The following is a 27005-nucleotide window of genomic DNA, read 5'->3' on the forward strand; positions in this document are numbered from 1 at the left end:
TATGTCATTTGCTAATATTATTGTAGCCAGGGACTTACAAGATGTCACAAAGCCCTTTTCATCACTGCACCAGTAGCAGTACATCAGTTAGTATCGGTACGCATACGGCAACATGCGCTACCTAATATGTTTGAAAACGATGACAGAGGTAGGGAGCAATGGGCTAGGGACCAGTTGTATACGCAAATGATCTTAATTTAAGCATCTTATGGCACAGGGTTAAAGTTTGAATATTACATACATCCTCCACTTTAGGGAAAGAGAATAAATCGGTTGGTTATTTTTTCATTATATGTGGACTATGATATGTCTGCAGGGGCTAACGGGAAACCATTTAGTCCGTAGGCGATTCATGAGAAAAGTCGAAAAATATCATGTTTGAGTACAGAACAGTCTTGAAAATTTTGTTGATATCTTGATCCATTTCCGAAATACAGAGGTTCAAAGTGACCCTACTTATACAGGTAAAGTACGCACGTGGAATCAGGTGTGAGATGAACACTTTGTTTGTAAAGTGATGTAGCACGGAGAAATTTGTTGTAAAGAGTCCCCGTTAACATCAGAAAGTTTGTGAAAACCCCATGTTGTAGTATTGAAGTACATGCAAAATTTTTGTGTACATAAAATCCGATCTGAGGTGTAAAATTAGTTTCACGTTATTTCCACTAAATGAAATTACTGACCAATAAAGTTCCTTTCATGTGCGTGGCCTGCTCCATGCTCTTCTGTAGCAGGGAAAAGAAAGGAACCGATGGAAAAATACCCCTATCGGAGCCATAAAAAGAAAAAGAAATTGCGGTACCAGCTGCCTTATTTTACCTTCCTTGGTACCTTTAAAAAGTTTCACGAAACTTTTGACATGTCAACATACTCGTGGTTTTTTTGTGTTGAGTGCGCTGAGAGTGAAGAAGACAGTACCAGTGCGAAAAGGGACGGAAAATAGTAGGCAGTGGTTTCGATAGACAATAGCAAATGAGACAGTGGGAGAGTGAGAGAAAGAGAGGGACACAGTGCCAGTGGAACATAGTTGACAGTGCTAGAACATTGCTAGGAAAAGAGTGAAGGAGACAGTGCCAATAAGAGATGAATAAAGAGAAGGAGAAAGTGGAAGTGGATGAGAGCCAGTAATAATGAGAGACAGAGTCTATGATAACGACAACGAGGGAGGAGGATACAGTGAGGGTGGGAAGAGGCAGTAGCAGTGATAATGAATGAACGAAGGAGATACTAGCAATAAGGGAGAACAAAAGCGACACAATGACAGTGAGAGGAGACAATAGCAGTAGGTCAGAATGTATGAGCCAGGAGAGACAGAAGACAGTGACAGAGGGCAACAAAGAGATAATTGCAATGATCTCAATGAGGAGTGAGAATGGGCAAATGGGAGAGGATGGTTATGAGCGACTTACAGAGATGGAATAATGGGTGTGATCGAGTTGCAGTTAGTGGCGCCAGCGGGAGCGAGAGGTGAGCTGCATGTTAAAAAGAGCTCGGATATATTCGCGTGCCAAAATTTTTGGGAAAATTGTTTAAAGTGCTGAGAAAGGTAAAATGAGGCAATGGTTCTCCCACTTTACAGTCAGAGTCTTTTAAACACGAGCATATTCTCCTTTTTTGTGCTCCTATACGAGCATTTCACCGCTGGTAATTTCAAGCCTTAAGCTTGCCTGGTTCGTAAGGTATTTAGCATGGCGTCATCGTGAAGGACTGAGATACTCGACAGAACGAGTCTGTGCAAGCAGGCAGGCGACTGGCGAGGCGTATCGCCGGACTGTAGCGCCGTGTGGAGTTGAGGGGCCCGCGAACGCTAGCGCAGGCGAGAGAAGTGGTGCTGGGCAGGGAGCGGCCGTGTGCTGAGCAAACACGCGCGCATTCCGGACGCTCTCGGCTCCGTCCTCCACACAGAGTCCACGTTTCCGTCTCGGGCGTCATTCCGGCCTCGTCGGCGAACCAAATGCTTTTGGTTAGCGCAGTGATAGTCATTTCCTTCCGTGTTCCACTCGTAAATACTACACTACTGGCCATTAAAATTGCTACACCACGAAGATGACGTGCTACAGACGCGAAATTTAACCGACAGGAAGAACATGTTGTGATATGCAAATGATTAGCTTTTCAGAGCATTCAAACAAGGTTGGCGCCGGTGGCGACACCTACAACGTGCTGACGTGAGGAAAGTTTCCAACCGATTTCTCATACACAAACAGCAGATAACCGGCGTTGCTGGTGAAACGTTGTTGTGATGCCTCGTGTAAGGAGGAGAAATGCATACCATCACGTTTCCGACTTTGATAAAGGTCGGATTGTAGCCTATCGCGATTGCGGTTTATCGTATCGCGACATAGCTGCTGGCGTTGGTCGATATCCAATGACTGTTAGCAGAATATGGAATCGGTGGGTTCAGGAGGGTAATATGGAACGCCGTGCTGGATCCCAACGGCCTCGTATCACTAGCAGTCGAGATGACAGGCATCTTATCCGCATGGCTGGAACGGATCGTGCAGCCACGTCTCGATCTCTGAGTCAACAGATGGGGACGTTTACAAGACAACAACCATCTGCACGAACAGTTCGACAACGTTTGCAGCAGCGTGAACAATCAGCTCGGAGACCATGGCTGCGGTTAACCTTGACGCTGCATCATAGACAGGAGCGCCTGCGATGGTGTACTCAACGACGAACCTGGGTGCACGAACGTTAAAACGCCATTTTTTCGGATCAATCCAGGTTCTGTTTACAGCATCATGATGGTTGCATCCGTGTGTGGCGACATCGTGGTCAGCGCACACTGAAAGCGTGTATTCGTCATCGCCATACTGGTGTATCACCCGGCGTGATGATATGGGGTGCCATTGGTTACACGTCTCGGTCACCTCTTGTTCGCATTGACGGCACTTTGAACAGTGGACGTTACATTTCAGATGTGTTACGACCCGTGGCTCTACCCTTAATTCCATCCCTGCGAAACCCTACATTTCAGCAGGATAATGCACGACCGCATGTTGCAGGTCTTGTACGGGCCTTTCTGGATACAGAAAATGTTCGACTGCTGCCCTGGTCAGCTCATTCTCCAGATCTCTCACCAACTGAAAACGTCTAGTCAATTGTGGCCGGGCAACTGGCTCGTCACAATACGCCAGTCACTACTCTTGATGAACTGTGGTATCGTGTTGAAGCTGCTTGGGCAGTTGTACCTGTACACGCCATCCACGCTCTGTTTGACTGAATGCCCAGGTGTATCAAGGCCGTTATTATGGCCAGAGGTGGTTGTTCTGGGTACTGATTTTTCAGGATCTATACACCCATATTGCGAGAAAATGTAATCACATGTCAGCTCTAGTATAATATATTTGTCCAATGAATTCCCGTTTATCATCTGCCTTTCTTCTTGGTGTAGGAAATTTAATGGCCAGTAGTATATATGCTTGGGCACGAGCCCTAATTTCTCTTATTTTCGAGGTCCTTATTCGAAATTTATGTTGGCAGCAATAGAATCCTTCTCCAGTCAGGTTCGATTGCCGGTTCTCTAAATTTTCTCAGCAATGTTCCTCGAAAAGAACATCGTCTTCCCTTCAGAAATTCCCATTTGCGTTCCCGCAGCATCTCCGTAACACTCGCGTGTTGATCGAACCTACTGGTAATTAATCTAGCAGCCCAGAATGAAATTTCCACTCCGCAGCGGAGTGTGTGCTGATTTTGAAACCTCCTGGCAGCTTAAGACTGTGTGCCGGAACGAGACTCGAACTCGGGACCTTTGCCTTTCCCGGGCAAGTGCTCCACCATGAGCTACTCAAGCACGACTCACGACCTGTCCTCACAATTTTACTTCCGCCAGTACCTCGTCTCGTACCTTCCGCAGGAGAACTTCTGTGAAGTTTGGAAGGTAGGAGTCTAGGTACTGGCGGAAGTAAAATTGTGAGGACGGATCGTGAGTCGTGCTTGGGTAGCTCAGTTGGTAGAGCACTTGCCCGCGAAAGGCAAAGGTCCCGAGTTCGAGTCTCGGTCCAACACACAGTCTTAAGCTGCCAGGAAGTTTCAATGTAGCAGCCCGCCTCTGAATTGCTTCGATGTCTTCTTTCAGTCAGACCTGGTGGGAATCACAAGCAGTACTCAAGGATGGGACGCCCCACTGTTCTTATGCCGTCTGCTTTACAGATGAACCACACTTTCCTATAACTCTTCCGATCAACCGAAGTGACCATTCGCCTTCCCAACTACAGTCCTTCTATGCTTGTTCCATTTCATAGCCCTTTCCAACGTTATACCTAGATATTGGTTGACCTGACTGTGTCAAGTGGCACGATACTAATGCTGTATTCGAACATTACGGAATTATTTTTCGTACTCAGCTGCACCGACTTATAGTTTGTTGCATTTAAAGTTAACTGCCATTCATCACAACTAGAAATTTTGTCTAATTCATCTTTCAGTTACCTGTCACTCTAAAAGTAATTCCTTACTAAACCGGTGGAAGTTTCATATTCTGGGTGAACTCGAACTCCACCGACAAAATTTTAGAGATTGTACGGGGATACTTTCTGAGTGACAAGTGGCCCACGTGCTCTCCAGTGGCTTGCTACAGGATAATTACAACTATACGAAAATTGTTTTTTACGTATGTACCGTTTTCCAATAAAAATAAAACAAGTAGAATTTTCTTATCAATTTTATTTTTACATGAAAGCCTGCACTTTTCTACATAATTTCCTCCAGTATTAGACGTGTTTACGTTTGTTGGTGTGTATCTGAAATGCCTCCTCCACTGAGAGTCCCGCTGACTGTAATATGCGAGCTGTGATTCGTTTTATTAGTGCCAAAGGCGTGAGAGCGCTTGAAATGCATCGCCAGATCCGTCGAAGCATGTTGAGAAAACATTATGAGCGACAGGATGGTACACAAATATATGACAGCTACTGAAATTCGCAGTTCTAATGTGCATGACGAGGAACGAAGTGCGCGACCTTTAGCCCTTAGTGAAGATTTGGTGCAGAAAGTTGACGAAAAAGTGAGAGAGAAGAGATGCTTTACGATTTCGACTTTATGTGAACAGTTTCCTCGAGTGTGTTTTATGCAATTGCTACCTAATCAACGGCAGATTTCTACGAGGATGATATTCAAAAGTTGGTTCTACGCTATTATAAATGCCATAATACTGTTGCGAATTATGTAGAAAAGTAGATGAAAGTACACGAATTCACGCGGAAATAAAAGTATTAAAACGAGCTTACTTGTTTCAGTTTTCTTTCAGAACGATACTTACTTTAAAAAAGTATCCTAATTTATTTACTTTTTTAAAATGTAATTACTTCAAAAAGACGCCTTCTGATGTATTCAGTTTGATACTACCATACCTTATTTTCATTGAAAATATCTTTAGAACATAAGAACAGCCTTTAATATGCATTTACCAAAACGTGCAACACGAAACAACGAACAATGCAACATGCCTCAGATAAAACACGTACACTTTTGTCACAGTCTTTCCAGTCTGGTTTGCCAGCGTACGGTACAATAGATAACAAATACACTGTACCCTTTCAGAAATTGCACAAAATGCCGACCACTATGACGACGGCAAGAGTGTCCAGTGAAGCGCCAGCGGCAGTCTTACACGCTCATGAATCCCAGCAGACTGGTGTACTACTTCCGTATCTGTGACAATCCTAGCAAACATGACGGTATCGTAAACTAGTCTCTGTACATGTTCCCACAAGAATAAGTCAGTTGGTGTCTTCTCCGATGACCACGGTGCCCATGGAATGGCACTGCCGCAATCAATCTTCTGTTGTCAAACTGCAGCTGTGTGCCGGCGGCTGTCATGTTGAAATCACCTAAGCTGACGAGATCTCAGCACTACTGTGGAAGATATAAGGTGTAGTGTATGAAGACTGACATTTTGAAGAAGAGTAATTTACACGTCTTAGAGTGAAGCACGATAGAATTTTGAGAAAGTGGGGTTAATGGAGTTAATTCGCAGCAGTGTGGGCTGAATTGAATTAATTGTTAGATTCACGTTTACATGATGAGACGAGGCACGAGAATTGCCAAGAAAGTAATGCACCACTTTTTTTTTCAATAGTTCTTTATAGAACATAATGAGAATTACACGCACGAAAAAATGGCGTTTTACGTACACACCCTAGTTTTTCACGTGATCTCCATACCGTTCTATGGTCTTCCTCCAGCGCGAAATAAGGGCGTGTATGCCCTGTCGGTACCAATCCTCATCCTGGTGGCAGACCCAGTGCTACACTGTGTGAATCACCACCTCATCGTCCTCAAAATGTCTTCCGCGAATGACATCCTTTAATGGCCCAAACAAGTGGAAATCCGAGGTGGCTAGGTCAGGGCTGTAAGGTGGATGGGATAACACTATCCAACCGCGTCTTGCGATGTATTCAGCAGTCCTCAGACTTGTGAGAGGCCGAGCGTTATTGTGTTGCAGCTAAACATCTTCTGGGTTGCTGTGGCACCGAAGTCGTCGGAAGCGCGACTTGAGTTTTGTCCGTGTGTTGATATATATTACTGACTTAATGGTACCGCCTCTTGGCATCACATCAATGAGAATCACACCCTCACAGTCCCAGAACATTGTGATCAAGACCTTACCGGTGGAAGCAGTTGCTTTGAATTTTTTCTTCTGCGTAGAGTGGAAATGGCGCCATTCCGTCGACTGTCGTTTTGTTTCGGACTCAAATTGGTGAACTGTGGTTTCATCATCAGTCACAATCTGGGACAAGAAGGCCTCCCCCTCGGCTTCAAAACGCTTCAACAAATCAAGACAAATGTTTTTTCTGTACGATTTGTGATCCACCATTGGACACCGCGCGCCCCATCTTACACATACATTTGATTATTCAGTAGTACGGATAATTGCGTCCACACTTCCTTGGCCGATTGACAGATGCAGCGCCGACTGCCGAGTCGTAATGCGTCTGTCCTCGCGAATGACAGTTCGCTGCAATATGTCGAGTGTGACAGCCATGGATGGTCTCCCCGACCGCTAAAAATCGTTGAACTCCGCTGAAACGCCTTTTGATAACCTCCCCTCCGTGCCCAGCGACTAACTGTACTTCTGTCGACGGCAGATGCTCCATAGACTTTGCAGAAGCGTTTGTGAATATTTCCTACAGTTTCTTTCTCTGCAGCGAGAAATTCAATGACGGTACGTTCCTTGCTACGTATATCACCTACAGACGCCATTTTCAAACTGTCCTGCAGTTACACTATGTGTCGGAAGTGACAAACTTGACGCTCTCACTCAGGAGACTTCAAATAATACATAGATGAAGTTTCGCATTCGTAACATTGTTTTCGGCTGAGAAAAAAAATGCGATGCTTTACTTTCTGGGCAACCCTCGTAGTGTGGACCAAAAGAAGAAGAAACAGCTAGCAAACATCACCCATCAAATACATACCTTAAGATCGAAGATCACTCGTCCGCAGCTCGTGGTCGTGCGGTAGCGTTCTCGCTTGTCGCGCCCGGGTTAGATTCCCGGCGGGTTCAGGTATTTTCTCTGCCTCGTGATGACTGGGTGTTGTGTGATGTCCTTAGGTTAGTTAGGTTTAAGTAGTTCTAAGTTCTAGGGAGCTGATGACCATAGATGTTAAGTCCCATAGTGCTCAGAGCCATTAGAACCATCTAAGATCATTTGTTGAAGAGGTGTGTTTCACAGTAGCGAACATGAACAAGCTCTCATAGCTCTTAAGGTTTGTACTTCAGAGCCCATGATAACCAAACATTTTTTCTTGTTTTGGCCCATACTACGTCCTCCCAAAATACCGAAAGCGAAGGTCTTTCATTAGAAGAAATTTATTTCACAATATCTAAGATGATTAAGTGTTCTTAGCTCTTAAGCTATGTATTTCAGTGCCCATATTTACCAGACCATGTTGCTTCGAATGATCGTTCCTGTCATATCCCTGAGTACTGACCATTCCTCGTGTGGTATCCTATATTCATAACTAATAGTGCAATCAAACGAATTGTTTACAACTTGTTACTGTCACTCCAAACTGATTACATCATTTAAATAGTGGTTTCTCAATGACGTAGGCCACAGGCGCTACAAAAGCGAGCGCACTTCTCGATTTCCGTTGTTTTCACCTTCCCAGGTTGCAAGTGAAAATGACCCGGCACCTCAGATATATTTTACTCAAATGAGAATCTTATAGACTTTAAAAGATACTGGACGAAAATATAAATAATGTATGGTGCTACTTAAAACCATGAAACCAAGCGGACTGCGTTACGTACTGTAGCTGGCGGGCGAGATGACTGTTATGACAATAATATCTCTCTATTAAAGTAACGGTCTAGGCTCAGCAGAAACAAGTATAAGGTAGGGTTACAGAAGCGGCCATTTTTCGTTAACGGTTGTATAAATATCTGTTTATAAAGGAATTTCCTGCTGCGGACAACAACTGCACCACCCCAAAGACGTTTATGACCTGACGATTATCTTATCTCTCCACGTGGGCACACATGAAAGAGGAAACGCAAAAATCAACATATAACCTCACTTGAAGTCAGTTACCTAACATCATCTCGAGATGCGTTTCAAGTGAAGGGAGAACCGCTTGCAGGACTATAAATATCAACACTGCTTGACACTGTGGCAGTTTTGCTTGTAAAAGAAATCAATTACAAGAGTTTTTATAGCTTTATTTGTTCTCCAATACAAATGCGGCACTGTAGTTGGCAATCGCCGTTCACTTTTGTCAGGTCTCACAGCACATCATTCGTGAAATCAGTCGATAACACAATCATTGAATATCTCCGTAGCGTCCTCCTTCTGGTCATAGACAGAGGGCTACGAAGTACCAGCATGGTGCAATCGTCCTTAAAGTATCTGTTACTAAAGTTCGTGAGAGAGATGGTGATTCTGAAGGTATTCAAATGTCGGCAGTTCTCAGACTAGTTCACCAATCGTAGCGTATATATACATAGGGTGTAACGAGCTTAGGTGCAGATACTTCTATTGGTAACTGAGGACGGGGTACTGGGAAACATCACACCTGTCATTTCCTTCATTTGTAGGCTAATAATTATAGCTATTGGCAAGAATGTTTTTTGGTTGGTTAGTTTCTTCAAGCAGGTACGTGTGGCAAGAGCAAACTATTAATTAATTAATATTTCCACATGTACGTGGAGATACTAATCAACCTAAAAACACACTACTCCTAGCACCCATAATTATTAGTCTGCAAATGACATAAATACTGATGTAATGTTGTTTACTGCACCATCTTCAGTCGCCAATATAAATATATGCACTTACACCCATTACACCCTGTATATAAAATTTATAATAGTCAAACCTTGTTAGGTAACAGAAAAGTTGTATTTATGTCTTACCGGTTTGTACTTGGAATTCTACACAGATCAAAAAAAGATTCGCATCAGCTCGGTTCCGAGAGTTCCGGAACCTGTACAGAAAATTTCAGTAGAGATCAACATAAACATCATTTCATCCCTTTTTATTGCTCATGAAAACCACACATTGCATGTTTTACCACCATACAAAGAGAACTTCACAGGTGGTGGTCCAGATTGCTGTACATACCGGTACTCTAATACGCAGTAGCACGTCCTCTTGCGTTGAATCATGCCTGTATTGGCATACTATCCACAAGTTCATCTAGGGACTGTTGGTCCAGATGGTCCCAATACTCAACGGCGATTCGGGGTAGATACCTTAGAGTGTGTAACCTCCCCCTCACTTACCGACCTTAATGACAGTGAAAAATGAAACCGCGTGTACCTAATGGGAGTTTTGGAAAAGCAATCGTCACCGAAGTTAACCTGTCGGTAAAGAGGGAGGAAAGGGTTACATCTAAATGAAAGGAAAAATGCAAATGAAACTGGTGGAAATTAATTTTGAAAAGGGGCAAAGTTAATAAAGAAAGTAAATGTGCGGCCGTTACGTTAACAATTAACTAGCGGTAATTAGATATTTGAGATTTGGGGGAAATCACGGTCGCCAGTCCTAAGGACAATTACTATAGTAACTGAAAAAGAAAGGTTATTACACATATAATTAACACTAGAAGCGTGGCAACTGAAGGTTGACACGTGTAGTGTGAAAACTGAAAGTTTGTCAGAAGTAATAAATTTCGCTACACCCTGACTTAATTTAGCAAAAGGATTAATAACCGGAAAATCGAAAGTTAATTTAGTGACTGAAGTGAATAGTGAGCTTTCTTTCTGAAGCACATCGAAATTCAGTAAAATACGGTTAGTCTTGGACTACCCCAACAATCATTTCAAAAACTACTTGAATCTACGCAATTTAGAAATAAGAGATTTAACTTTGAACTTGAATTAAATGATCCTGAACAATTAACAATAGTAAAATTTAGTACGTACCAAGCTGAGCTGCAGTCACAGGTAAGCTAAAATACGATAGCAAAACTCGCACTCTTAATTTGTGCTTGTGTAATCTGAATATTGAAGCCAGCTATGAATACCTTTGAGATTAAAGCAGTGAAATGATGTTACTTTAATGCTGGCGTCTGAATTTCAACGACACTCGGGTTCATTCCGGAAAAGGAAGGGACCTTGCTTGGTAATGCAATTGGGACAATGAGCAACAAAGGTTCATGCTAAGTTGCTGTAATTTTGCGAGGCAAATGGAACAATTTGAAAAGCTGAGGTCTGCCATACAGTTCTGAAACTTTACGTGCTTTTAGTCTTCCTTGTTGGTTGATTGAAGGTTTGAAGCCGTCGTTCGAGGAGGTGGCGACAGTCACTCATTGTCGGCCGTCGCTGTTGCAGAAGCTGGATGTTGGCGCGCCTTCTTCTCGACACGGTCACCAGGCGAAACGGGCTCTTGATGTGCGCCAGCTAATGCTTCCCGTCCGCGGCACCATGTCAGAAACTATCATCGCGAGTCGAGCGCAATTACATGCTGCCAAACCCCGAAAGCGCGGCAACTCGCGGGAGCGTCACACAACACCTGCTCCACTCGCTACTCCCGCCAGACTCTCTCTGCTCTGCCCGCGCTCCACGCGGCAGAGTTAACACTACCAAAGATCCTACCCACTTTGAGTCTTCACACGACCTATCGATGTAATCGTTCGATAGCAGTTTTCCCTAGGCAAGACCCAGCGTAAAAATACAAATAATCTTTACACAACAAACCAATTATACATCGACATAAATGCATAAATATATATATACAAACAGTAAAACAATTACAATATATAAAGAGACAGAAATGTCATATCTTGAGGTAACAAAACAAGGAAAAAAAATAATAGTACAATAGATGGAAATAGGAGTATATGCATTTCCGGCGTTACAAGTGGTTGGTGGGTCTATCCCTGGCTTGTTCGGTAGGGTTCATGTCTGAAGAACATGCTAGCTACTATAGTCGAGCGATGTCGTTCTCCTGAAGGAAGTCATTCACAAGATGTGCACGATGGGCTCGTGAACTATCGTCCATGATGACGAATGCATCGCCAATATGCTGCCAGAATGGTTGCACTATCGATCCCAGGATAGCATTCACGTATCTTTCAGCCGTTACGGCACCTCCAATGACCACCAGCAGCGTACGTCGGCCCCACATAATACCACCCCAAAACAGCAGAGAACTTCCACCTTACTGCACCCGCTGGTCAGTGTGTCTAAGGTGTTCAGCCTGACCGGATTGCCTCCAAACACGTCTCCGACGGTTGTCTGGTTGAAGGCAAATGCGACACTCATCGATGAAGAGAACGTGATGCCAATCCTGAGCGGTTCATTCGGCATGTTTTTGGGCCCATCTGTACCGCACTGCATGGTGTCGTGGTTGCAAAGATCGACCTCGCCATGGACGTCGGCAGTGAAGTTGCGCATCATGTCATGCAACCTACTGCGCACAGTTTGAGTCGTAACACGACGTCCTGTGGCTGCACGAAAAGCATTATTTAACATGGTGGCGTTGCTGAAAGCGTTCCTCCGAGCCATAATCCGTAGGTAGCGGTCATCCACTGCAGTAGTAGCCCTTGGGCGGCCTGAGCGAGGCATGTTATCGACAGTTCCTGTCTCTCTGTATCTCCTCCATGTCCGAACAACATCGCTCTGGTTCACTACGAGACGCCTGGAAACTTCCCTTGTTGAGAGCCCTTGCTGGCACAAAGTAACAATGCGGACGCGATCGAACTGCGGTATTGACAGTCTTTGCAAAGGTGAACTACAGACAACACAAACAGTGTACCTCCTTCCTGCTCGAATGAATGGAACTGATCGGCTGTCGGACCCCCTTCATCTAATAGGCGCTGCTCATGCATGCTTGTATACGTCTTTGGGCGGTGTTAGTGACATCTCTGAACAGTCACATGGACTGTGTCTGTGATACAGTATCCACAGTCATCGTCTGTCTTCAGAAGTTCTGGGAACGGAGGTGATGCAAAGTTTTTTTGATGTGTGTAGTACAGAATCTAGATTTTCAATAACAGTAAATGAAGTTCAAGGTCAGAGAGAGGAAGGAAGAGGAGATGCTCAGACTGGTGGGAGGAAATGAAGGAGGTGATGGACAGAGAGAGGGGTCAGGAGGAGAGAGGGAGGAGAAGATGGACATGAAATGGAGGAACGGGAGAGAGGGTCATGGGAGAATATGGGCAGAGGGGGAGGAGGAGATGGAAGAGGGAGGGGGAGGATGACAGAGAGAAAAGGGGACGAGGAGGAGATGGGCAAAGAGAGGGGAAGGAAGAGATGGACGGAGGAAAGGATAAGGAGATCAGGATGCATATATAACACAGACGAGTGTTCGCTTCTTCTTTGGAGCCGCAGCAACGAGTAGCCGGGAACAGCTAGTAGATGAATAAAAACGCTGTACTCTAGATTTCATGGCGGGAAGTGAATGGGGTGAGACCCCTAAAGACGTCGCACTTCTTATCACGTTCGTCAGAGGAGCGGCGGTGGATGGTGCCGAAATCGTCGGTACGCTGACTCGGAGGCTTCCGACTCCTAAATCGGCCTCCAAAGGGGGAACGGCAATTGCGCGCCTGGCCGGCGAGAAATTCCCAGTGCGCTGTCTCCTCAGCAGCGCGGCGCGCCCCGAGTGCCAATTTGCGGCCATTAGGCGCGGCGCAGGTGTGAATGCGACGTGACGCTGATCGGTCGTCATGGGAACCGACGCGCGGGGTTCAAGAGGTTCCGAAAGGCCTGCCGCCGCCGCCGCACCGAACGCATTCGACGCGCGTCTCTGTCTCAGCAGATGGCCGCCCTAAGATAGCGGCCCCGGCGCTCGGCGCCGCCAACGCACCAGTCAATCGGCACACTCCTCGTGTGCACTGATGAGCTCCCCCAACAGCCGACCGCTCGGCTCTCCACAGCTACATTCGCCAGACGCGTCCTGTAGGCCGACTTTCCGAGTGCTTCTTGCGCAACAAAGATGATGCTGTGTTAAGCGCTTTCAGCCGAAGCGAAATTAATGCAGTCGATACTCGTGAAGGTGGGTCCAACCACAGGATCTGACCGCCCGGCCTTTAATCTTCAGCGTCAACTTTTAGGAACGAACACTCTTTAGTTAGTTGTATCTTTCATAGATCATTTGAAGGATTCTTTTATCCAAATGATGTGGAACGAGTCGGTTTGGAGGATACAATATCAGTGTTAACTACAATGAACATGTTTTTTTAGTATAAATTCATCATTGCAGAAGAAGAAGTTGTCTAGGAGAAATGCATTTTAAATTAGATTTAAAACTTGCTTTGCTACTTGTCACACATTTTGTGTCGTTGGGCAAATTATCACAAATTTCTGTTGCTGCATAGTCAACTCCTTTCTGAGCCACTGACAGTTTTAATAGTGGTTAATAAGGTTCAACTGCCTCATCACTGTTCTTCTTGATTATTTATGACTAATTTCATTTGCGAATATGCGTATTGCTACGGCGAAGTTAAAACCTCTACCTCCTTGAAGAGGTCGCTGTTTGATGAGTGGATGTGTAAATAGCACTATAGCAACCCTTCAGCAATCCAAACTGTGAATGTTAAGCAAGTTTTTTCAACGTAAAGATGAGACTACTTTGGGTAATACAACTTTTTCGAATAACTCGGAATAAGATGTAAGCAAGGAAACTGGGTGTTAGTTGTATAAGTCTGTCTTGTTACCTTTCGTATGAGAGACTTATCAGTTGTAAAACTTAAGCTGGCTGGAAAAATTCCCTGCGAGAGTGGTGCGTTGAATACATCTCTAAGGATTTAGCTTTTCATTGCAATATCAGTTAACATTCGTCCACAGTTAACTGATTTGCTCTCCGAGAAATGACTGGATATCGGCTACTGAATTTTTTAATTTTTACTTCTTTAAATTTTGATGGGATCTGAGAAGTTCTCTTAAAATCGCCGTTACTATACAGGGTATCGCAGGACAAATGGCCAGGGTTCAGGAATATTAGTGGGACGATCAGTCGAACCAAAGCTACGAGTGTTGGAACTTTAACAGTGGCAAATATTTATTTACAGCTTGTACAAAACAGATACTTTTTTCAAAGTTTTACTGATCTACAAAGTATTCACCAGCATTGAGTACGAATATAGCCCGTTGCCAGCGACGTGGAAGTCGTAGGATACTCTTAGCAGTGCCAGTTGTATTGACAGTTCGAGTGGCAATGTGTATTGCCCGACGAATTTGCAGCAGTTTGGAAGCGAATACCGTGAAGTGTTTCCTTCAGTTTAGAAGTCGAGCTGAACTTACAAGGGCATAAGTGAGGGGAGTGCAGTAGGCAATACAGCACTTAGCAGCCCCATCAGTCAAACAAATCAGTAACAGCTTACACTGTACGTGCTTGAGCATTGTCCTGCAAAATGATGGTCAGGTCCTGCAGAAAGTGTCATCACTTCTGTCTCTATGCTGTACATTTTATGAACACAGCCTACGATCTGCAGCTACACTTTCTGTCGGAAGTGACCTATGTAATGCTTCGCTGGCACAGGGAATGTTTCCAGACAGATTGAAATAAGCATTTGTGAAACATCTTCACAAGAAAGGGGACAAGAGTGACTTAAATAATGATATACCAATCTCATTGCTGACATAATTTCCTAAAATATTCGGTAAAGTTATGTATTTAACAGAAGTCTCACATTTAAGTGAAAATAATTTACTCAGAATTTCACAGTTCGGATTCCGAAAGGGTTACTCGACTGAGAATGTTATCTACACATTTACCCATCAAATAGTACAACAAATTATTGCCAGTTCGTAATTTTGTGATCTTTCCAAGGCATTTCACTGTGTGTATCATGTCACAATCTTAGAAAAACTCAGGTTTTATGGAATTGATGACCATACATACAGCTAATTTGAATCATACTTAACGAACAGAATGCAGAAAGTTCTGCTGAATAACACAAATAATGTTGGGAGGGTGGTAAATTCTAGTGAATGGGAAGTTATCACAAAGGGAGTCCCACAGGGCTCAATTTTGTGTCCTCTGCTGTTCCTTATTCATGTGAATGACCTCTCATTTACCGTTCAGCAAGCAAATGACACGATTGTTATAATAAATACCATTGCATAAAAAGCTGCTGAATATATTCTTAAGGATTTCTTTGAAAGAATTATTAAGTGGTTCTCAGAAAATGGACTCTCCCTTAATTTTGAAAAAAATCACTGTATTCAGTTCTGTACACGGAATAGAGTCATACCGACAGTTGATTTAGCGTATGAACAGGACTCAGTTAACAGGGTAGATTTCTCCAAATTTTTGTGTGTCACGTTGATGACAACTTGAACTGGAAGAAGCATATTACTGAGTTTCTCAAACAACTAAGTTCAGCTTCTTTCGCTCTTCGTATAATCGCTAGTCTTGGTAATAAACAGATCAACCTCCTAACCTACTTTGCATATTTCAACTCAATAATGTCTTACGGAATAGTTTTCTGGGGTAATTCACCACTTTGACATAAAGGATTGATTGCACAAAAGAGAGCAGTAAGAATAATTAGTGGTCTTTACCCAAGGCCCGCTATGTAGGCACCTATTCAGGGAGTTAGGTATTTTAACTGCACCATCAGAGCACAAATATTCGCAAATGAAATTCGTTATAAATAATCCATCTCAGTTCGCGAAGAACAGTGATGTTCATACGTACAACACTAGAGGGAAAAATGACCTTTCCTACCCGTTATTGAAGCTGTCAGTTGCTCAAAAACGAGTACATTATTCAGCAACAAAAATCTTTGATAATTTGCTCAACAACATAAATTGCCTGGCAGGTAGCAGATCAAGTTTTAAATTATTTATTTTGGACATCTCATTCTATTCCATGGACGAGTTTCTGTTTCAGAACTGGTAAAAAAAATTGTAACTCTAAATGTACTTGCATGTGTAGAACTAAAAATTTCAGTAATATTAATATTAGCACTATTCATGTGTGTATATATATTGTAATATGACTTGTTACACATCATATCGATAAAATAATCGTAAAAATGATCTACAGAACATGACACAACTAAACTAAGCTATCTGCGAGGCTCTGGTTTACTTTCAAAAGGAAGTCACTGACAGCTCTCATCTGGGAATGCACCCCCACTACAGACGCCATTCTGAAAGGTACGTAAAGCGCCACCACCTAGCGGAACATCATGAAACTATAGATGATGAAGCTGGAATATTCCTCGAAGTCCCATAACAAATGCCCCGTTTTTCAACCAGAATTGGTGGAGAAAAAATATAGTCCGTTACTTATTGAACACTCCTCGTCGAGGAACAAATTGAAGGCGATGTGAAAGACATATGTAATCCAGATCTGGAAGATTTAAGATCAAATAATGCAGAAGGAATTTAGGACATTCCATCGGAAATTCTAAAATGATTGTGGGATGTGGCAAGCTAACGAATGTTCAAGTTGATGTTTAGATCTATGAGACTGGCGACGTACCATCAGAATTTCGGGAAATATCATCCACACAATTCCAAAGAAAGCAAGAGCAGTTAAGTGCGAGAAGTATCACTCAATCAGCTTAACACCTTATGCATCACAACTACTGACAAGAATAATACACGAGAGAATGGAAAAGAAAATGGAGGAGCTGTTAGACGACGGTCATTGTAGCTTTAGGAAAGGTAAGGGCGCCAGGGAAGCAGTTCTGAAGTTGCTGAAGAATAATCAAAGAGATGCTCATAGCATGTCGACTAATAAAAAGCATTCGACAATGTAAAATGGCGCAAAATGTTGAAATTTCTGAAAAAAAGTTGGTGTAAACTATACGGAAAGAAGGGTAATATACAGTATGTACAAAAACCAGGAGGGAAAAACAAGGTAGAAAGCCAATGAATGAAGCGCACGGATTAAGAAAGGTGTAGAGTAGCGATGAAGTCTTTCGCCACTAATGCTCAGTGTGAGATCCAAGAGACAGTGACGGGAATAAAAGAATGGTTCAAGATTTGGATTAAAATTCGGAAGAAAGGATGTCAATGATAAGATTCGCTGATGACATTGCCGCCCTAGTGATAGTGAAGAAGAGTTACAGGATCTGTTGAATGGAATGAACACCCTAATGAGCACAGAATACAGACTGAGAGTAAATCGGGAAACGACAAAGGGGATGAGATGTAGCAGAAATGAAAATACGAGAAACTTAACATGATAACTGGTGATCATAAAGTAGACGATTAAAGAAATTCTGCTGCCTTAGTAGCAAAATAACCGATGACGGACGAAGGAAAGAACACGAAAAAGGCAGACTAGCACAGGAAAAATAGGCATTCCTGGGCAAGAGAAAACTGCTGGTATAATACATAAACCTTAATTTGAGGAAAATTTTTTTGAGAGCACAGCGTTCTATGGTTGTGAATCATGGACAGAGAGAAAATCGGAAGGGAAGAGAATCGGAGCGTTTGTTATGTGGTGCTACGTAGAGTGCTGAAAATTACATGAACTTGTAAGGTAAAGGATGAGGAGGTTCTCCACACAATCGGTGAAGGATAGAACATATGGAAATCACCGACAAGCAGAAAGGACAGTGTGATATGACATGTGTTACGACGTCGTGGAATGACTCTCCATGGTACGAGAGGAATCTGTACACTTTAATGCTATCTTATAGTGAATAGGTTAGCGCTGGAGAACAGTTTGTGGCGAGCCACATCGAAGTCAGAAGACTAATTGCTCAAAAAAATAAAATTAAAAATAATAGCTTTGTTACCTTACCACAACAGCGGAAGATATCGCCCAAAAAGTAGAACATTTACAAATAGATGTGTTAGAAGAACACACACGACCTACCGATGGCACTCCCCCTGCAACGTTAGATAACTAGAGAACACAAATCTTTCACCTAGCAGCTCAACGACCATTATACGAGTAAGAACAGAAATTTAAGTTACTAGGCAGCCGAGCTTCCAAGAGCATTGTCAAGACTTATTCACGCTTGCTGCATGTCACTTACCTTTGGCACAACAAAGTCCCGTTAAGATGTAGCCCAGTTGACGGGAGCTCACCATCAACGTCTGTTGTATGATGATAATGACTACGACAGTGATCTCGCAGCTAGTACACGTCGGTAAAGTACCTTTATGGCATAAGTAAAATGTGAATTTATCGCATGAGAATGTTCGAAACCAGCAGTGAAAATCCCATGAGACAAACGACGACTTCATATGTGGCTATTCATCACATAGCCGCCTCCAAACAACGCAGCCTGCAGATCTTACAAGCTGATACTCGTCACGGTCCTAGGCAATCTATGTGCTACAATGCCAGCAGTAAACTTTCCCAATGCAGTGCTAAAGCCCGTCTATCCGTAACGCGCTTGCACACCGTCTTAAATTGCAGCAAAAGCGGAAATCACTGCCCGCCGAAGACATTCTAGAAACCTGAAGTCGAGGGAACGCCTCTAGCTTACCAAAGTACTGATAAGATCGTATCAGAGGTTTTAATGTAATTCTGCTGCAGCTTTCTTGGATCTATGGGTGGTATGTAGGATTTGTGACAGTTAGCCCTTCGTTCGCAGCTCGTGGTCGTGCCGTAGCATTTTCGCTTCCCACGCCCGGGTTCCCGGGTTCGATTCCCGGCGGGGTCAGAGATTTTCTCTGTCTCGTGGTGACTGGGTGTTGTGTGATGTCCTTAGGTTGGTTAGGTTTAAGTAGTTCTAAATTGTAGGGGACTGATGACCATAGATGTTAAGTCCCACAGTGCTCAGAGCCATTTGAACCATTTTTGAAGTTAACCCTCCAATGCATGACGTATATCGTTCGCACATTTATGTACACTGGGTCCACTGGACCATGTTAGGCCTAATACGAGATTTTAAATGAAAAGAAGTATTTTTTGATATTATTATGCACGAATATTTTGTTTAAGTTTATCGGTGCAATATAAGGCAGGTGAGATCATTATAATAGCTTTATTGAGTGAAAAGTGTGTGTGTATTTTTTAATCCTGAGTAATTTCTTTTGAATAAATTACGTTTTGAAACCTGACACATAAGCCACCACTATTATTTATCACAAACTGTTCACAGATTGATGTAACAAAGATCAAATCATTAAACTAAAAAGCATCACAGTTTTTACAATTATTGCACACCGCAATGCTATGGTTCTGGCAAGCACGTCTTGTGCAGAAAGAGCACACTGCCTGTTTCTCTGTCCTTTGAAGCAGGACACAATGAACACCTTTGGTTCTGATAATTCCCCATACTGTAGCTATTGCTACTGCTGTTTCGTGTTTGACAAAGAGTGATGAACTTCTCCAGACCCAGGTATACGATTTTCTGTAGAAAGCGATTAGAAGATCTGCTGATCATAAACGTTTGGATCAAGCCCAATAGAAAAAGTTCCCTGATTTGAACGTGGAAGCCTTTATCTACATCGGTCTGAAGCAAAATTCCCCAGGACGCGAAGATTTCTTCTCTAATTACATCATGCCAGCTCATTTTTCCTGGTACACAATCTCTTCTTGCCTCTATATTGGCACATCTCACAATTTCATCCCTAACGGCTAAAGGAATAAATAATTACAAAAATTTTTTGGGTTGTAAGTGATGGTGCCCCTAGCTGGTCCTGGTATAAATTTCACAAATTAGTGTGCAGAGGTTTTATTTTGCATGGGGAGCGGGTGGTTCGGGGCTTTTATCAAGCGATACGATACATAAGTTAGCATATTCACTGCTTATTTGTCCACAGGCACTATTGCCTACATCATCATCACTACTTCTTCATCCTAAGTGTTGTATGCCACAGCCTGAGGAACAACTTCAAGGTTTTCATCCGAAGCAGTAGTTACATCTGACAGGAAATCGTCATCGTCACTTACCCATTGAGTAACAACTGAATCAAAATTTGAGTTTGAGAAATGTATGCTGTCTTTTTTCCCTCTCCCTTTTTTAAAGAAGATTCCTACGTTCCATCTGAAAAAGAATAAGATGAAGAAGTAACCTAAGTACCCTCTTCTCCTGTGGATTGCCGTTCATGATATTGTTTGGTGTTACAAAGCACATTTACCTTCCTTCCAGAAGAGTCTCGAATATAAAACATAGCCCTGCTCTGTAGGAAAATCCTGTAACATTTCTACATTCCTTCACACACTTGTAACCATCTACTGCAATATTTCGCTCTCTTGTACAACACAGGAGTACGCTATGTGACAGTTCAACTGAGTTTAAAATTGTTCTTGCAATAACAACAATGGGTATTTGTGACAGTAGTGTATTTTCGGAATTCCAGCAAAAAGTAATTGATTACAACACCATCTACTTTAATGACACTACAACATAAACCACAGGGTCAATCGAATCCACATTATGTAAATGTGTGGTATAAACAAGAAAATGTGACGCTTAAAACCAAAGACATAAATTGCTAATAGTACTTTCAATGTGTTGTTGAATATTGTAAGGGACCATACCTTTGAGGGAGGCATCAATTTTAAGTCTTTCATACAGAATTTAAAAGTTAAAACTCTCCCGCGTAAGAACCAAGGTAAGCATGATAGGGTTAATTTGATGAGTTGGTATAAAAGCTCCTTTCACAACTTTCTAGCTGATGTGCTTGTGTTTCAAGGATTTCAAAAGCTTTATTAGATATAGATAGTGAACAGTTCCGTAAGTCGTCAGTATTGTGATGCGTCTCTATGAGGAGACACCAAGCCACCCAGATATTCGCCGGACTGAGCTATCCCGGGAAGGTCTCCTGAAATCTTTGTGTGTGAGATGTAGACCTTGCTAGTTCCACTTGCATGTAAAGTGATAACGCACAATAGATAAGCCTGTGACAAGAAGATGCACGACTTAGCACAACACAAAATTTGCTGAGGTTGTTAAACGAAGCATTACACGTGTCAGCTTTAAGAAAGGAGCATTCTTACCTAACGTCTGCTTTTTAGCAAAGGGCAGGGAAGCCAGGGAATACGTAGAAAGAGTGATACGCCCACAAGAAACACATTGCGGCTCCTCAGTAACGCCTGACGGTCGCTCAGAACCGCTTCTAGGTGTAAACAATAATGATCAATCAGAGATGGTAGATTAGAAAGTGTCAAAGGTTTATCTCGACCCTTTACACTCTGCGATGCGTTTGTTATGCCAACTAGCCACACTTTTATACGAAAATTAGAGTCAGAGTAATAAGCGAATTAATCACATTTCAATTAAATGGTTCAAATGGTTCAGTCGCAAGTGTCTGAAGTAGGGGTTTCGGTACACTGGATTTGGGAGGCCCCATTTTTCCTACACTTGTCAGAGCACAGTTCTGCCCATTTCTCGTGGGCAGAACAAAAATGTTACTTTCCTTATTGGCAATTATCGCCTGACATGCGGGAAACATCTGCAGAATTCAGCAGCCTCTTCAGTAGCTGCAGGGGCAATAGTCTGGATGATTGACTGATTTGGCCTTGTAACTTCAAGTAAATGGTCTTACTGTGCTGGTACTGCGAACGGCTGAATGCAAGGGAAACTACAGCCATAATTTTTCCTCAGGGCATGCTGCTTTACTGTGTGGTTAAATTATGATGGTGTCCACTTGAGTAAAATATTCCGTAGGTAAAATAGTCCCCAGTTCGGATCTCTGGGCAGGGACTACTTAGGAGGATGTCGTTCTCAGGAGAAACAAAACTAGCGTTCTACAGATCGGAGCGTGGAATGTCAGATCCCTTAATCAGACAGTTAGGTTAGAAAATTTAAAAAGGGAAATCGATAGATTAAAGTTAAATATAGTGGAAATTAGTGAAGTTCGGTGGCAGGAGAAACAAGACTTCTGGTCAGGGAATTACAGGGTTATAACTACAAAATCAAATATGGGTAATGCAGGAGCAAGTTTAATAATCAATAAAAAAATAGGAACGCAGATAAGCTACTACGAACAGCATAGAGCACGCATTAGTGTAACTAAGATGGACATGAAGCCCACACGTACCACAATAGTACGTTTATATCCCAACCATTTCCGCAGATGAGGAGGAGATAGAGGGAATGTGTGATGAGATAAAAGAACTTATTCAGATAGTTAAGGGAGAAAAAAATTTAATAGCCATGGGAGAGTTGAATTCGGTAATAGGAAAAGGAAGAAAAGGAGAAGTAGTAGGTGAATATGAACTGGGGGTAAGGAATGAAAGAAGAAGCCGCGTGGTAGAATTTTACACAGAGCACAGCTTAATAATAGTTAACACTTTAAGAATCACGAAAGAAGGTTGTATACGTGGAAGAGGGCTGGTAACACTGGAAGGCAAAAGATATATTATATAATGGTAACACAGAGATTTAGAAACTAGATTTTAAATGGTAAGACATTTTCACGGGCAAATGTGAACTCTGACCACAATTTATTGGTTATGAACTGTAGATTAAAACTAAAGACACTGCAAAAAGTAGGAACTTAAGAAGATGGGACCTGGATAAACTGAACGAACCAGAGGTTGTAGACTGTTTCAAAGGGAGCATTACGGAACGATTGACAAGAACACGGGAAAGAAATACAATAGAAGAAGAGTAGGTAGCTTTGAGAGATAAAATAGTGAAGGCATCAGACGATCAAGGAGGTAAAAAGACGAGGGCTAATAGAAATCCTTGCGTAACAGCAGAGATATCGAATTTAATTGATGAAAGGAGAAAATATAAAAATGCAGTAAATGAAGCAGTCTCAAAGGAATACAAACATCTAAAAAATGGTGTCAACAGGAAGTGCAAAATGCCTAAGCAGCAATAGCTAGTGGTCAAATGTAAGGATGTAGAAGCATATATCATTAGGGGAAAGATAGATCTGACTACAGGAAAATTAAAGAGACCTTTGGAGAAAAGAGAACCAAGTGTATCACTATCAAGAGCTCAGATGGAAAATCAGTCATCAGCAAAGAAGGGAAAGCAGAAAGTGAAAGGAGTACACAGAGGGGCGATTTACTTCAGGGAAACATTATCGAAATGGAAGACGACGTCGTGCTGTTAGTACAACCGCTCGCGCTGGTCGTCTGCCGCTATAGCCCATTAACGCCAAATTTCGCTACACTGCCCTACCGGCTACGCTCGTTGCACATCCCACATTGATTTCAGCGGTTATTTCAAGCAGTGTTATATGTTAGCACTGACAACTCTATGCGAAAACCGCTGCTCTCGATCGTGAAGTGAAGGCCACTGGTAATTTAACTGTTCGTGGTGAGAAACAAAGCCTAAAATTTGGTATTCCCTGCACACTCTTTACACTATGGATCTCGGAATATAGAATTTCCCAATTATTTACAAATACAATATCCTCTTCGTCTAGCTCCAACCGCCACTATGCGTTCAAAATCTGTTAATCGCCGTTGTGAGGCTATAATCATGTCGGAAACCCTTTCACATAGATTACGTGAATACAGTCCGCATCTCGTGCTCTTGCGGTAGCGTTCTCGCTTCCCCCGCACGGGGTCCCGGGTTCGATTCCCGGCATGGTCAGGGATTTTCCCTGCCTCGAGATGACTTGGTGTTGTTGTGTTGTCTTTATCATCATCATTCATCCCCATAACGGTAAGAGGAATGCAATGGCAAACCATCTCCGCTAGGACCTTGCCTAGTCGGAGGTGCGGGTCTCCCGCGTCGTCCCCTTCACTCCTCGGAATATGGGACCTCATCAACTGCATACAAATGATAGCCCTCTCAATGCATTGCCCTTGTATACCTTATGTACACGATACAATCGCATATCGCTATCTCGAGACTCTTGTCACCTGAGTATAGAATGACTAAAGTGCTAGTGGATTTGATGCGATGTAAGGCTGCGAACATCGATCATAAAAGAATACAAGTATTACGGGGCTTCCACAATGGACGTGTGAGTCTAAGGGATGCCGAGCAATAATGAAGTGTTACGAAAATTGACGCCTCTTATGACAGTTCTATGAGACTTGGGAAAGTTTCTGCAGTTATCGTGAGCTGTTGTACAATCAATGTTTTGTTGGTTGGTCCTAGATGGTAGGAAAGATGAAATAATTTAGTGTAAAGTATTTTCTGTCCTCGGCATGGCAGCACTTGGACGAAGGTTATTATGGAGGGTAGGTAAGTGTCTTTGTTCACGGCAAGGGTGTCAAACAATATATATTGTGAAACAGTGTTTGTATTAAGGGTGTTGAGCGTAGTATTTCTGAAGTCATATTAGGAAGAAGTTGAGGACATTTTCTTATGTATTTTTGTATAAGGAGCACAGAAGGTTTAGGAAGATGGATGATCAGAAAGGTCAAGCTGAAACGGAGACTGCATGAAGTGCACAGCTGAGAGTTTGACGTTCACCGGTCGATTTCCCCATTTTCAGTACACGTAGCATTAATTTAAGTAAGCGGGCACTTGTCTTAACAAATGTTTGTTTGTATAGTGTTGTGACGCCAGCACAAGAGGAGGAGGTCTAATTAAAGAACTGCATGGACACAAAAAGATGATACGCTAAGAAACAACTGTAAGAAGGAATCAAAATCATTGTGAGGAAGAGCGAAACACGAACACGTCAGTGTATGGGCGAGTTATGAAGTTCTTATTAATCTGAAGATAAGTAAATCTTTTATTACACAGGTATGGATAACAATGAGACCACTAAACCATAAAAATACGAATTAGATTTTTTTTTATATGGCTGTCCATAGTTCTGAGCGTTCGTGCGACGGGCAGATGGAGTGGGAGGCCGGTAAAGATACGTGAATGATTCATAGGTCTATGATAACCAGTAGAAGGGTAGTACGACTGGTGAAACAGGATGATGCATAAAATGAGAGGAGAAAACAGGGCAGACATATAGTAAATAGCGTGTACTATACAGTGAACGTCATGAATTTCATGTTGTCAGTGGATGTGGTTAATAATACGTTTGTTGGAGTGGAGGGAACGGTTATTTTCGTATAGAATATTGTATATCTTCTGCGCTGTTTTCAGTCAAATAGAGACATTTATTGTGGTTAGGTAAAGTTGAGTGCTTCGAGGCGATTAAAAAAAATTGTTTGATTTCCGCAACAGGTGGCTTATGTAATTAAATGGCTGATGGTCCAGGTGGCGACGGTTATTTACTTTACGATGTGGGGTCTTTCAAAAGCGTTTATGGCTTACAGGAGTAGAATTATGAACTGGATAATATCTTCAGTGGTGTGTAGAGGACAGAGTGATTGTTAGTGTGGAGGGGTTTGTCAAATGTGCAGAGACGGTGAGTTCACGTTACTCGAAAGGAATTTTGGTTTCGCACAGGTGGGAGAAGATAGAGTGAGACTGGCCGCAGGCGTTGCCCTTTGTTTTTTATGTTGGAAGTAGGTGGGCTGTCAGTGAGACATTCAACCTGCTCTTCATCCAAGGGACACCTAAGAACTGAGTCGAAAATAAATACATACTAACGTGGAGGTAAGATATTTACAATGATAAAAAATTTTCAATGATGAAATAAAAAGGATGTTTTCTTTTGTAGAAGACACAGCTTGCTTCGTTTTCCATTTTAAAACATATAAATCTTGATGCTAAACTTTGATGTTAAGGAAGTACTTCAGTCTCACTAAAACTGGAAAGTCCTGCCCTGGCTTGGATAGTCTGTTATTGAAAGAAGAAATGTTGGTCGCTAAGGAGAGTAGGAGAGTGGTGGTATGGGGATGGAGAACTGGTACGTAGTATCGTTGAGGCAGTAGTAACTAGTGGGAGACAAGAAGAGAGGAATTGGGGGGGGGGGAGATATAGGTGAGAAGATAATGTGATGGGGAAAAGGGTAGGGAATGAAGGGGGAGGGGGGAAAGGAAACTGGCTTATGTGGAGAAGAGGGGAAAGGGAGCTCTGATCAGGTGGAATGGGTGGCTGGATTTAAAGTTGGTAGAATGGGTAAATGTTGGGACGAAGTTTATGATCTGGTAGACGGATATGGTTAAAATTCCTTTGGGAGAGTATATGGAGGGTGTGTAGGTGTAGAGGGGATGTCTTGGTAGAGGCACGACAGAAAACTGGGACCGGAAATTAGAAGGGAAACAATAGGATTATGGGAGTCAAGTTTGCGGATAGTGTCGGTTTTTTGGAGCCGTTCAGTGAAAGCGAGGAGAGGTGAGAATTTGATGAGATCGTAAAGGATCCTCGTGGGAAAGGGTAAACAGATGCAAAACGTGAGACAGAATACATGATGTTCAAGAATCTGGGCGGACTTACAGAATTTAAGTGGGGCCCATATTCACGCAACGTTCGCATAGGAGAGGATGGGTCAGATGAAGATTTTGTAGGAGAGTGGAGATGTGCAAGTCCCAAGTTCGACCTGTTAGGAAGATTAGTAGTTCTAGTCTGTTCTGGGCATTCTGTTGGAAGGTTAGTTGGTGAGGTTTCCATGTTCATTGCCAGTCGATTTGTAGTCCAAGATATTTTACTGTGTTAGTTAACCGGATGTTGCGACGTAGCCATGGAGTGGTGGTACTGGGGTTTACAGGCATACGCAATGACACTCCAATCCAATGAACAAAGTTTCATGCTTTTATTATACACAGACATTTAAACGGAAAACTCAAGAGGTGAACCGCCCGTTAACCTCATAAGAAAATCAAAACAGAAATTTTATTTAAAAAAATGGTTCAAATGGCTCTGAGCAATATGGGACT

General features: G+C 42.7%; 1 non-coding gene across 1 annotated transcript; it reads left to right on the top strand.

Annotated features, from left to right (window-relative positions):
- Nucleotides 1-3937: 3937 nt before the first annotated feature.
- On the top strand, nt 3938-4012 carry Trnas-cga. The gene has a single exon. It is a non-coding gene; the product is annotated as a tRNA-Ser (tRNA).
- Nucleotides 4013-27005: the final 22993 nt, after the last annotated feature.

The sequence above is a fragment of the Schistocerca piceifrons genome, chromosome 3 (assembly GCF_021461385.2).
Source record: "Schistocerca piceifrons isolate TAMUIC-IGC-003096 chromosome 3, iqSchPice1.1, whole genome shotgun sequence".
NCBI lineage: Eukaryota > Metazoa > Arthropoda > Insecta > Orthoptera > Acrididae > Schistocerca > Schistocerca piceifrons.